This window comes from Notamacropus eugenii, chromosome 5, assembly GCF_028372415.1.
Source record: "Notamacropus eugenii isolate mMacEug1 chromosome 5, mMacEug1.pri_v2, whole genome shotgun sequence".
Classification (NCBI taxonomy): domain Eukaryota; kingdom Metazoa; phylum Chordata; class Mammalia; order Diprotodontia; family Macropodidae; genus Notamacropus; species Notamacropus eugenii.
This window is the reverse complement of record NC_092876.1, coordinates 110,074,961-110,088,390: the sequence shown is the minus strand read 5'-3', so window position 1 is coordinate 110,088,390 and position 13,430 is coordinate 110,074,961. Positions and strand designations below refer to the sequence as shown.

Sequence of the window (13,430 nt, the reverse complement as noted above, 5' to 3'; positions counted from 1 at the left end):
ACATTAGCAGCATCACACAGTCTTACTGCATATCTTGTCTCTCATGTCAGCTTTTGACCTGTATTCAATTTGGAGTCAGGGCCTGACATGAAGTAAAACATTCTCAATTGTGTAAGATAGTACCTTGGAAAATAAGTCTTTTAGATGACACAAGTTTTAATATGGAAAGTTATGAGAAAAAGTGATTTCCTCACTTTCTGACCAAAACTTAAGGGTTTTTTTTTAATTGCAAGCTTTATTTAATAAAAATTGAAGATAAAGAAGCAATTTAAGTTTGGGAAAGCTACATGAAAAATATTCACTACCATTACTGAAACACAGCCTTGTGTAAACTAACACTAGGCAATCGGAAATCACGTGAAGTTTTCCTATCTGCCTTGCTTTCACTCTAACTAGAAGATTAGGGCAAGTCTATTAAAATTCACAAAACTTTCAGGTAAGTTTAAGCTACCATATTTTATATCAAACAATGTTCCCCATTTCACCTTGATAAGTGGGTAGAGATGATAAAGGGACAGTAAACAAGTAATTTTACTGCACTATGTCTTTGCAATCCTAATTCAGAAGGAAAGCTGAGCAAGTAGTACTCCATGAAAAAAAAATATGAAAACTTTCTTCCCAAAGCAATGTCAATGATAGTTTTATACACATTCAAACCAAAGAATCTGATGGAATATGTGATTTTCCGAAGATCACTGAAAATTTCAGCATCTTCATTAAAATCACTCAATCTAAGCGGTTAAATACAAAAACTCCTAAGTTAAGAATAAATATGAAAGCTGCAGTTTCACAAATCAAAACTGTACAAGTTTTACTTTTTAGAGTATATTGGATTTTACTGAGGTAAAAGCATTAAAATTTGGGGCAGTCTTCATCTGATAATTTTTACAACATCAAATACTCTATTGTGTGGCAAGTGGTGAATTTTCCTTTCAGCCTCAGTATAGCAACTATCCTGGGGGAGTGGGGGTAGGGGAAGAGATCAAGCATTTATAGTGCCTTTGTGCCAGGCACTGTGCTAAGCACTTTACAAATATTATCTCACAACAACCGTTCCAGGTAGGTGCTATTATCATCCCCATTTTAGAGCTGAGGAAACAGAAACTGATAAAGGTTAATTGATTTGTCCAGGATCACACTAAGTGTTTGAAGCTACAGTTGAACTCAAGTCTTCTTGATTTTAGGCCCAGCTCTCTATCCACTGGATTCCTACCTCTCCCTCTCTCTCTCCCCAAGCCAAAATCCAAGGTCAACATCACTACGTTTATTCATCTGTACCATCTCTTTCTTCCAACCCATGCTAGTACCCCCCCATACTATTTACTCATTTTTCCTTTCTTTTTTTGCCTGTGAAAAAAAATTCTCTTCAGAATATTCTTCATTAATCTATGTTTATCACTTTACAGTGTGGTTCATGAGCTATCTCGTCCTCAAAACTCTTCATTATCATTCTACTCTAGCACTAAATGTCCTTCAAACAATACATCCCTTCCCATCCTTCTGACCTTTTTCCCAAACTTTTAATCTCATTTCTCCAGCTGCCTATTAGACATTTCCACCAAAATGTCACTTTAAAAAAAAGTCAACATATATAATCATCTCCCCCTCCAGGCTTCCCTATTTCTGTCAAAGGTACAAGTATTTTCATAGTACCTAGGCTGGAAATTTAAGTCACCTTTGACTCTTCCCTCCCTTGATCTCCATAACTAAATTATCATGTCTTATTAATTCTTTCTTTTAATCTCAGTGACATTTCTAGTCCTTCATCTCATGCCCAGCTATTGCAACACCCTCCTAACTTAACTCCCAGCTTAATCCCCAATGTCTTCCTGTTTCCAATCCACTCTGCACAAAGCAGCCTAATTTCCCTCAAAAGCTTACATTACAACCATGCTCAAAAGCTTTCAATCTCTCCCCCAAAACTAGGCTCCAATCTAACAAAAAAAATGATGGGGTAGTTCTAGACCAGCACTAAGTTTTCTGGTTCTACAATCATGTATAGGTTTATCATGAAAAACAACAACTCTCCTTTGCCCTTTACGGTCCTCTTTCCTCCTTTTATCTCCAAAGTTTTCCCCAAAAGTATCATTTCCTCCCCAGCCCCTCATCCTCCAAGCCATGCCTTAACCACCTTAAGACTGTAATATCCAATAGCCTCTTCTCAGTCATCCTTTCTGACTTCTAGGCAGCATTAGTATCATTCAACATGCCTTCCTTGGTTTCTGTGACACAGGGATACTGTTCCTCCTACATCTCTGACCACTTCACCTCCGGCTCCTTTGCTGTCCTCATCCTCCATCTCTCTAAATAAAGATGTTTCACAAAGTTTTTTCCCTCATATTTCTTTCCTTTCCTCATGATCTCAACCATTCCTGTGGTTTCAACTATCAACTCGTTGTAGATGAGCTTTATTTTCATCCCATTTCTCCTAAGCACTACACTTAGATCTCCAAATATCTGACGCGCATTTCTAACTGGACATCAACGCCCTTCTATTGCTAAGATCAATTTCCCCCAAATCATTCTCTCAAGCACTCAGGTTCAAAACCCTCTTCTGTTCTATCAAGTCAATCACCAAACTGTGCTAATTCTTCCTTCAAAAATATCTCTCATATCTGCCCATTATGCCACTACCATACTAATTCAGGCCTTTTATCAGCTCACATTGATCCAGCTTCTTAATCTGTCTCAAACTTATTTTGTGAACTTCCAGTGAATGGTTGTACAACCTGCTGGAATAATCTTCCTGCAGAACAGCTCTGATAAAGAGAACACTAAATTGGTAAGATGGAAAAAAACACTGGTTCTGAAATCAGAGAAGCCTTGTTGATGCCTTTTCTCTATTTACCACCAGGGACTGGGCAAATCATTTAATCTTCCTCTGTTGCTTTCTTCTCTGGAAAGTGAAGATGGGCCTAGATCGGTGGTGTCAAACTCAAACAGAGGCCGCTAAAACACACATAAAACACCCTACAGTTGTACCCACACCTCTAGACTAGATGACCTGCATGGTTCCTCCCAGCTATAGAGCTATGATCTCATAAAATAGACTTAGCTTCTAGTTCTGGCCTTACCCCTAACTAGTTCTGTGACTTTGGGAAAGTCACTGGATCACTGCATTGTCCTGGTGGTGTGCCCAAACGAAAGTACTATATGTTAAGGCCCTTCCAAAACCGGGATGCCCTAAAAGGAACACAATTCTACAAATACAGACTACCCAGATTGAGGGTAACAGCGCTATTTCCCTTCCAGTTCTAGACTACATGCTGTCTGAATGATTTAAATTTTGTAGGATCACTATTTCAAGTTGGAAGGACCTTAGGAATCATTTCCAACTTTGACAAAGAAGGAAAACTAGGGCTCAAAAGCGCCAGGATTCAAACTGGGTTCCTCTGATTCTGAAGTCCTTCAGGGGCCACCTCCTACCTTGCCACTTTCTCTGCAATCCTGCGGTACCGGCTTCCCTGACGTTCCTGGGACGACACTCCCTTTCCTGACTCTTTTCGGGCTTTCCCCACGTCTTCTCCCTTCTCACCCCTGCTCGCTGGCTTCCTTCGGATCCCAGCTAAATCCCCCCTTCTGCAGGAAGCCTTCCCTCATTCCCCTTCAAGCTCAGGGTCTCCCTTCGCGATCATCTCCCACGGACCGCGTGTAAATCTTGTTGGGACACAGCTGTTTTCACTCCCACAACCAACGCGGGCTCCCTGAGGGCAGGGGCTTAAAGAACAACCCGGCAAACTTTTAACTCTCGGAGAGGAGCACAAAGCAGCCCTGGGTCAGGCTGGCGGACAGGCTGCCACCTCGGGCAGAAGTCGCGCCCTCGTGGTGTAAACGACGAGGGCAGCTCCTACCGGGGAGGCGACACTCGGGGGAGAAGGGGGCACGAGGTTAGGCCGCAGCCACTGTCCTCGGTCTGGGCCCCGACGACGGCACCCCGGGAGGGGTCATTCACAGGCCCTACAGTGGGCTCCTGCCCGGGGCAGCGCGGATCAGGACCACCCAGCGGGGAGACCTCAGACCACGTGTCCACGTGTCCACGTGCCCCCCCCCCCGCCCCGCCCCCACTCCGGTCGGTTCAGCGCCAGCGCGGGCCCCCGAGGCCGAGGCCCGCCCTCCTGCCCCTTCCCCACTAGCCCGGGGCGGCCTTGATCTGGTTTTTAAATACGCTGGTGACTGTATTTGGGCAGAACAGTCTCCACTGGTAATCCTCAGTATTTTATTTTATGCATTAAAAAAAAGGTCAGAGACGGGGTCTCAAGGTGGGGGGTCCCCAAGATAGGAAAGGAGCTGGGTCTGTACAAGGGCGGGGCATGATTCACCCCGGCCTCTGGATTGCCGGGGGGAGCCTTGGCGAGGGCCAGCGGGGCCGGGAAAGGTCGGGCACAGACCCCGGGGCCTGGAGTCCGCGGCCAGGCCCGACCCGGCGGGAGGGGCTGGCGGCCCCCCCGGGCAGAGCCTAACTTACCTAGGTCGAGGCAGGAGGCAGTAGAGACGGCAGGGGGTGGGGAGAGAGACGGAGGAAGGGGCGGGGCCGAAGCTGGCCCACCCCGCCCCCTCACTTCCCGCCTTCTCTGCTGGCCCTTCCCGGCTGCCTCCGGGCCCTGCTGCCCGCTCTATCTTCTTCCTCCCTCCCCTCCCCCTTTTTCTCCTACCCCGCCTTCCCTTTCTTTCTCCCTCCCCTCCCCCTCCTTTTCTCCCTCCCCTCCCCCTCTTTTTCTCCCTCTCCCCCTTTCTCACTTCTCCTCCTTCCCTTTCTTTTTCTCCCTCCCCTCCCTCTCTTTTTCTCCCTCGCCCCCTTTCTCACTTCTCCTCCTTCCCTTTCTTTTTCTCCCTCCCCTCCCTCTCTTTTTCTCCCTCCCCCCCTTTCTCACTTCTCCTCCTTCCCTTTCTTTTTCTCCCTCCCCTCCCCCTCTTTTTCTCCCTCCCCCCCTTTCTCACTTCTCCTCCTTCCCTTTCTTTTTCTCCCTCCCCTCCCCCTCTTTTTCTCCCTCCCCCCTTTCTCAATTCTCCTCCTTCCCTTTCTTTCCCCTTCCCCTCCCTCTTCTCCCTCATTCCTCCTCTCCCCCTTCCCCTTTCTCCCTCTCCTTTTGGGGTCCAGGCTGCATTCCTAGTCGTTATCCCTTAACGGGGAAGGAGGGTTCCATGCTATGTCTGAAGCTCGGACTCCTTTCCCACCGCTGAACCACATTTATCTCAGCTGATGGAAATCAGAGAAGTTGTACAGATGAGAATTTTCCAGATAACACAGGAGGTGAAGGAGCTCCCCTCCTTTGTTGTTTCAGCCCTGTCTGACTCTCTGTGACCCCATCTGGGATTTTCTTGGCAGAGACACTGGAGTGCTTTCCCATGTCCTTCTCCAGCTCATTTTACAGATGAGGAAACTGAGGCAGGCTGGGTGAAGTGACTTCCCCAAGGTCACTCAGCCAGTAAGTGTCCGAGGTCAGATTTGAACTCAGGAATATGAGTTTCTGCCCTTAGCCTCCTAGCTTCACACTCGGCTAGGAGAGAGATGTATCCATTTCAACTTACAAAAAGAGAATCCTTGATGGCACCCAAGGAAAGCTTCCCTTAAATCACCAAGGAGGGTCAAGAACATGGGAACAGGGCCACCTCTTCTTTATGGAGTCTTTCTATCCCTCTAGGGACCCTTATGTGAAGACATCCTGGAGCTGCATGCCTTCTACCGAAGCTAGAAGTTGTTTACCAAGCTCTCTTATCTCTTCCTAGGGCTGGAGCATCAAGTAATCCTTCTGAAGCCAAGAGGAGTCAAGCAAATATGCTTGAGTCCAGGCTTACCTCTTAAAGGGTTTGTTTGTTTGTTTTCAGTAAGGTACTGATTTCTCCTAGTCTGCAAAAGTCACTTAGAGTCCTTGATTTAGAGCTGGAAGGAACCACTGCATGTTTAAAGAACTATTTCCTTTATATGCCTTGTCAAACTAATGTCAATAAGCCAGCATAAGGCAGAGACAGGAAAATTTCAGCTTATTTGCTCCACGTGTGACACACTCCACCAGTTATTTGATGGACATGTGTTTTTTTTAATCTAATGTTTATACCATTCTACCATTCAGATAATATTCCTTGCCTGGGTCAAAGAGGTTGCTTATTACAAAGCAGTTTGGTTATATGGGTCACAGGTTGTTGTGAAGAGTAAATGAGGTAAATAAATGCTAGTTATTATTACTGGCTGAGTGACCTTGGGGAAGTCACTTCACCCTGCTTGCCTCAGTTTCCTCATCTGTAAAATGAGCTGGAGAAGGACATGGCAAAGCACTCCAGTGTCTCTGCCAAGAAAACCCCAAATGGAGTCACAGAGAGTTAGGGCTGAAACAACAAAGGACAACAAAGCAAAAAAAACAACAAAGCTCCTTCACCTCTTGTATTATCTGGTAAATTCTCAGCTTCTGCTGCTTGTCCTTTTCCTTCTTTTTCTTCTCTTCCTCTTCTTTCTCCTTTTCTTACTCATCATCATCATTACTACTTTACAAATATCAATGGATAAAATTTATTAAACATCAATTGATTACTCTAGTTTTGTCAAGTGAGAATAAACCTAAGAGTGGAAAATGCTAATCTTCTATGTGCTCAGACCTCTCATAACTGTGTTTTGGAACAGCCCGAGGGCATACTTTCTAATAACTTGTTTTATGAAAAATCAGTGTCTCCAGCAGAATTACAGGACTCATAGCTTCAATGTCACTTAGTACATATATAATAAACTTAACCTCACTTGCTGCCTTCCCCCTCTGTTCTCTCCAATCAGCTTGAAACTCTCCAGGAAAGTCTTTTTTATCCACTTGTGATTCCATATCTGTTTAGAAATCTATTGCCTCATGGAGTGTCTTCCTATTCAGATTTTAGGTACTTTCCCCATATCTCTAACCTACTATTCTATCCACATTTCTAAACCTAGCTTTCTCTTTTCCCCTCATGATTTTAGTCAGAATACTTCATATTTTTCCCCCACTGCTGCCTCTCTAATTTCAGGTATTCAGTTTTGCTTAATAGCCACAGTGCTCACTGAAGACCTTTATATAATATATGGTTATATATTTTGTATAAATATGATATATATGTAATCTATGTTACAGATGGCATTTAGGAGAGACAACATAACTGAAAAAGCATTTATTAAGTGCAGAGAATTATATAAATGAGGTATCTTTGACTATGTACTGACATGCATAGTTGGATCAGATTAAGCAGATAATTTGGTGTGGCTAATTCACAACAAGCAGAGCCCTGAGCTTCTTCTAATTGCAGTGTTAAGGCAAGCCTCTGGAGAAAAGGAGTCACCCAAAAGTTGAGTTTTTAGCCCCAACCATGTTCAAGTAAACTTGGCTTGACACTTTTCAGTTTTGTCAAGGCCTTGGATTACCTTTTGAAAATTAATTATCCTCTAAAATTTAATTTGTAATCCCAAAGTGAGGAAATGAAATCTTCCTCTAAGGCATTTAATTATGTAAAACAAATTGGAAAAATCCAGTAGAACTTGACTGTCCCAGTAATTTATAAATGACAGCTGCAGAGGCAGGAGATATATAAAATGCAAATACTTTAACTAATGGTTCCAAATGATGGTGTGTTCTTGCAGCAAGATTTTTATCATTTACTTTTTTAAAATTATATTCTAAGTTGCTCTCAAAATTGTCACTGAAGCATTAACATTGTATTTAGATTGGATAAAAGTTTGTTCAATATGTTGTACATTGATAGTAAAAGCAGAGCATTTATGTATTTAAGATTTTCTATATACTAATTATGAAAAGTAGTAGGTCTAGATGGGAGGTCCAGATAAAGAGTCGGTCCTACCATATTCTTCTGTATAGTCATCTTGGTATCCTTAGCATGTAGCCTCTGCATATCTTCTTATTGTCTGTCTGTCTATATCTGTCTATCTATCTATCTGTCTGTCTGTCTGTCTGTTTATCTCTATTTAAGGTTTTGATTTTGGAAGCAAACAGTTGTCTATATAAATGATAGTAAAGGACAGGAAGTGATTTTCTGTTTTTCCCCTTTTTCTTTTTAATTTATGGAGTAAAGCATTTCCATAACATAGTATAATAAAAAAAGATGATTGCACATGAAACTGCAAGTCTATATGAGCACAGTAGTATTCCATCACAATCATATACCACAGCTTATTCATCCAGTCTCCAATTGATGGGCATTACTGCAATTTCCAGTTCTTTGCCATCACAAAGAGAATGGCTATAAACATTTTAGAATATATAGGTTCTTTCCCTTTTTCCCTAGTCATCTTTGGAAAGAGACCTATGTAATGTTGATTAGAGTTAAAGATCTTCCCCTTCCCCATTAATAGATCTCACTTGAAGGCCATTAAGGGAAGCTTTTGTTAATTTTACTGAGGCACTGGGTCAAGCAGCACCCTCCTTCTCTGAAAAGTGTATATATGCTCTGAGGTGAGGTTTTACTTTGGGGCTTACTCTTTGGAAGAAGATTCATATGCCAGATGAGATCTGGGTAGCCATTAAGGAGCCACCCAGCCTTGAACACCCAGATGTTGATGTTTCTCTCTCTAGTAACTAACTATGTACGTATGTAATGGTCAGATAGTTGGATCTGTCTGATGATCTGTGATGTTATGTATTGCTTATGGTCAGACAGAAGCTCTGTCTGTTGGACTTTCTTTCTCTGCTGGTATTTTCTGTTGATCCCTCAAAAGTTGCTTTCCTTTTAGAAAAGCAGATATAATAACCTGTACAGCAGGCCCTTCTATGTATGCTGGGGTGTTTACTGATACAACCTAGTAGTGGAATTGCTAGGTTAAAGGGTATATATAGGTAGATAATTCTTTGGGCATAATTCCAGATTGCTCTCCAGAATGGTTGGATCAGTTCACAATTCCACTAGCAATAAATTAGTGTCCCAATTTTTCCACATCCCCTCCAATATTTGTCACTTTCCCCTTCAATCATTTTTGTCATAAAATGGTTTTAATTTGCATTTCTCTAATCAATAATGATATAGAGCATTTTTTTGTATGACTATAAACTATTTTGAGAAATTGATTTTCTGACTCAGTTTAAAGTATGAGTGACAGGCTCTTGATAAGGGACGAGAATGTATCTTTTAAAAATATAAAACATAATATTGATATATTTTGCTTTTGTACTGCATAAATTTCTCCAAAGAATTTTTTTATGGAAAAGAGAAAGAGAAACAATAATCAGCAAACCCATCAATACATCAGAAATAATCACCTGAAAAATCTATGCAATATTCTGCACTATTGACCCTCTAACCATGCAAAACCACACATTATGGAGGAACACAAGTTACAGCATAGAAATAATAATGGTGCCTAGTATTTATAAGATAAAATAACAGAAGAGGGTGGTGAATAATTGATTAAGTGAAATAAATTTTTTAACATGAAGTGGTAAATACAGGCTAAAAAATTCCAAAAGACCTTAGTAGATGTGACTTAGAACTAGAATTTGAAGAGTATATTAACATCGGGCAGCAATTACAAATAAAAATAGTAAGATATTTAATAAATACAGAATAATAAAGTAACAAAGAAAAATCAAGTAGTATAAATCATTCTTAGCTACACAATCAATTTCCTCCAGACTCCCATGACAGTAGGGAAGGGAAGCTTCTCCCAGAAAACTCATGGTTCTAAGTGAGAAAAGGTTGCATCAAAGCTTCAGTGCCTCTCCCAGATCACCTAGCAATCATCTGTGCCTCTGAGTTCCTTGTCCCTCCTCTTGCAGCTTCCTTGGTTTGATTCTAGAGATTATCTTAATGCTGCCACCCATCTTAACTTCCATAGCTGCTGTTCTATCCTGTGTACGACTCAGTTTCTATAGCTGCTATTCCCTTCTGCCTCCAAAGCAAATGTTTGATGTTTTTCATCAAACTGCTGCTGTCTGCAGATGCTATCATCGGCTCTTGTCCATCTATTCAAGGGGAGGTGTTACTGCTTTTTTGGGGGGAAGTTGAGTTGGGTCAACAAGGCTTAAGAGAACATCAATACATTTTTAACTTCCTTGATAGTCAAGTTAACAGTACCAGGCTGGTACATAAAAGGACCTCTTCGGTGGCTGTCAAGATCTATCCTATTTGTCCCCTCCCACACTATCCCCAACAAAAGCTCCCCAGTCCTTACTTCCAGTAGGGTCAGGAAGAATAAGTTTCATTCATATCTTCTATGACTCAGCATGTGGACTACCCCTCCCCTCCTCCCTACCAACTATGTAATTCCCTACTGAGTCTTCTTGAGGGTGGATATAAACTTGTATATTACTTTTCATTGATCCTTTAAAATTCCCAATGTGTTCCCTAGAAGCTAATGCATGAGCTTTGGAGATTTCCTTGAAGCTCTGGAAAATCTCAAGGAGACATTTAGCATCTTCGGAAGGAGATGGGTTGCACTGGGACCTTTGCTCTGCATTCTTGCTACATTCTTGTCACAGCAAAAAGTACCTTTACATTTACAAGAAGCAGATTTAATAGATGAAGCAGTGGGAAGGGTGGGAGAAATAATATAGTATGTTCTAGTAGATATAGCATAATGGAGAACATTTAGGTGAGAGAAACAAGGAAGATATAGTTGTTTGATATCTGTGATGTCTTCTTAATTTCACCTCTGTCTTGTTAAATCTTATTTTGTTGTTCAGCTGTGTCTGAATCTCCATGATCCCATTTAGAGTTCTCTTGGCAAAGACACTGAAGTGCTTTCCCATTTTCTTCTCCAGCTCATTTTACAGATGAAGAAACTGAGGCAATCAGGGTTAAGTGATTTGCCCAAGGTCACATAGCTAGCAAGTGTCTGAGATCAGTTCTGAGCTTAAGTCTTCCTGACTGGAGGCCTAGTGTTCTATCCACTGCCCCACCTTCCTGTCCTAAATCTTATTTAGATTTCTGATAAAAAAAATAAAAAGTGGACCCTGGTTGAAATACCAAAAGCATTTATTGGGGACCCAGAAAAACATAAGCTCACAGTAAAACATCAAGTTCATTTGATCATGAAAAATAATTGTTGTTATTAAAATGATCTCATAATAAAATAACAAATAGATCAATCCATTGGTGTTAGAATGACACGTACTATTCAGATTCAATATTATAAGGTAAGAGGTGTCACATGTTTGGAGTGATATTTTCTTTCTTGTATGGTATTTAGCTGAAGATTTGTGCATAGATATTTATACAATAGCACCAGCAGCAGCAGCACTGGTATTAAAACTTATATGCTAGTATGCTAAAACCTGGGGATATGAAGGCAAAAAAGTCCCTTCCCTAGAGAAGGTAGAATGAAAGCAATTATTGTATGTACATACAAGATATATAATGTATATATGGCACACATGTACACACAGCACACATATATATATGTATGTCATATTCATGTGCATATAAGTGCATATCTATAGATATAGATCTAGTAAATTGGAGCACACCTGTTCTTAAAGGAGCTTCAGGCTAACACCAACCACATTAAAAATACCCCAAATCAGTAATAGTAAGAGAAATGCAAATTAAAACACTCTCACACCCATAAGATTGGTCCAGATGATATAAAAGGAAAATGTTAATTGTTGGAAGAACAGGCACATTGATGCATGGTTGATTGAGCTCTAAATTGGTTTACCTAGTCTAGAAAACAATTTGGTACTATGTCCTCAAAGTCAGTAAACTATATGTACACTCCCAAAATAGGGAAAGGATCCGTACCTACAAAAATATTTGTAGCAACACTTTTTGTGTGGCAAAGAACTGGAAACTAAGGTGATCCCTGTTGAGAGATGACTGAACAAATTATTGCATCATAAGAAATGAGAAAAAAGATAGATACAGAATAATTTTGGAAAGTATTTGAACTGATGCAGAGTGAAGTGAGTAGAACCATAAGAAAGATTTATACAATGGCTGCAACATTTTAAAGAAAAAGAATTGTGAATGACTTAAGAACTCTGATCAATGCAAAATGTCTAATCAGGACTAGATATAACAGGATCCCTGATGAAGCATGTTTTCTTGACAGAGAGATGATGGACAGAAGTCAGATCTCTCTGAAGAGTGAGACAGGTATTTTTGTGGTGGCTAATGTGTAGGTGTGTTTTATTTGACTCTATTTGTTTCAGTCAAGGTTTTTGTTTTCTTTTTTACATTAATGGAAGTAAGAGAGGCTAGTGATAATGATGGTTTAATTTTTTAAATTAAAGTTCACTACAAGATTTATCCTCATTTTTTATCTTATAGAATAAGGAATGAAGTGGAATTTACTAGTGTACAAGGGATGACTGATCTGGAAAGAATTAGATGTATCAGAAGAGGCAACTAGAAGAACAGTAACGTGTCTTACTCATATACAGTAACTAATAAATATCCTCTGTCTCATTAGCAAAAGTTACAAAGCCTACACTGCCTTACAATTGTTTTTGTTTGGGAAATAGTCTTTTAAAAAAGATCTTGGAAATACAAATTTTCCAAGTATTAAAGGACAAGACCATTATAATTACCAAAGATTTTAAACAACTGTATCAAGTCAGATTAAAGTTTCAAAATAGCTGCTCATCAGCCTCGGAGACAGTTTCCAGCATGTGGGGTTCTTTATTGCAGCTGGCTACTCTTCTGATAACGGTTGGCTTTTTTTTTTTTTTTTACTTATGTAGAGTGAGTTCTTTCAGAAATGGAGATTTCCAATTTAGATGCGAAAGGTAACTACCAGTAAGAGAAACTAGAACACAAGGAAAACGCTCTTGATGTGAAAGTGATTAAGTGTAAGTAACCCAAGAGTCTTCGTCACGTATCTCTTTAATTCGACTTTCTATTATACCCCTTCCACCTCCTCCAAAGTATCGAATTTCTCCGCGCTTTCTTTTCAGTGATCCAGAGCTACGTTCCCAATTCAAAGTGGCAGGAGTGATACAATACTCAATTCCGCTCGCAGGAAAGCCGCGGGGACACGCTAGCTCCATCCTCGCGATCCGCCATCTCAGATGTCTCATTGAAGGTGAAAAAACCCCAACAACCATAAAGAGAACCGAAAGAAATTCAGAGGGAGACAAAGAGAGGCAGCACAGCTTTAAAGCTAACGCGCTGAATTCATTACATACTTAAAAGAATACACACACACAAACGACGCAACAGATTTGGGGCGTCATATTCGATCTTTTTTCTGTCCTTTGTATACGGAAATATTCATGTACGTTGATGTTTATCAAGCTCAGAATAAGAAAAAATAAAAACTGTAAAACAAAAGAGAGTCCCACATTTCCTATTTACTTCCGTTTGCAAGTGATTTAGTCACGAAATCATAATTAGTAGTGTACTCGACCAAGTTCTCACCTTATTTTGCAAATGAATAAACCAGAGTGGGAGATAATAAGTAGCTTCGGCAATTTCCTTGGCGAATGATAAATCCAGCGTATTTAGTGTAGCGGTTATGGACTTCTCAA

General features: G+C 40.7%; 1 protein-coding gene and 1 long non-coding RNA gene across 5 annotated transcripts in view; one reads left to right on the top strand and one right to left on the bottom strand.

Annotated features, from left to right (window-relative positions):
- Positions 1-5,772, bottom strand: part of ESD (esterase D) — a 36,254-nt gene extending 30,482 nt beyond the window's left edge. Inside the window, exon 1 of one of the 4 annotated variants that reach the window (XM_072610579.1) lies at positions 5,530-5,772. The gene's annotated coding sequence lies outside the window, so the exon portion shown is untranslated. Of the gene's footprint in view, positions 1-3,426; positions 4,058-4,465; positions 4,641-5,529 lie in introns of those variants that run through there. The other 3 variants (XM_072610576.1, XM_072610578.1, XM_072610577.1) reach the window with 3 other exon arrangements.
- LOC140505035 (uncharacterized) lies at positions 4,064-13,233 on the top strand. Its single transcript, XR_011967323.1, has 3 exons — positions 4,064-4,201; positions 12,645-12,752; positions 12,858-13,233. It is a non-coding gene; the product is annotated as an uncharacterized lncRNA (long non-coding RNA).
- The last annotated feature ends 197 nt before the right edge of the window (positions 13,234-13,430 follow it).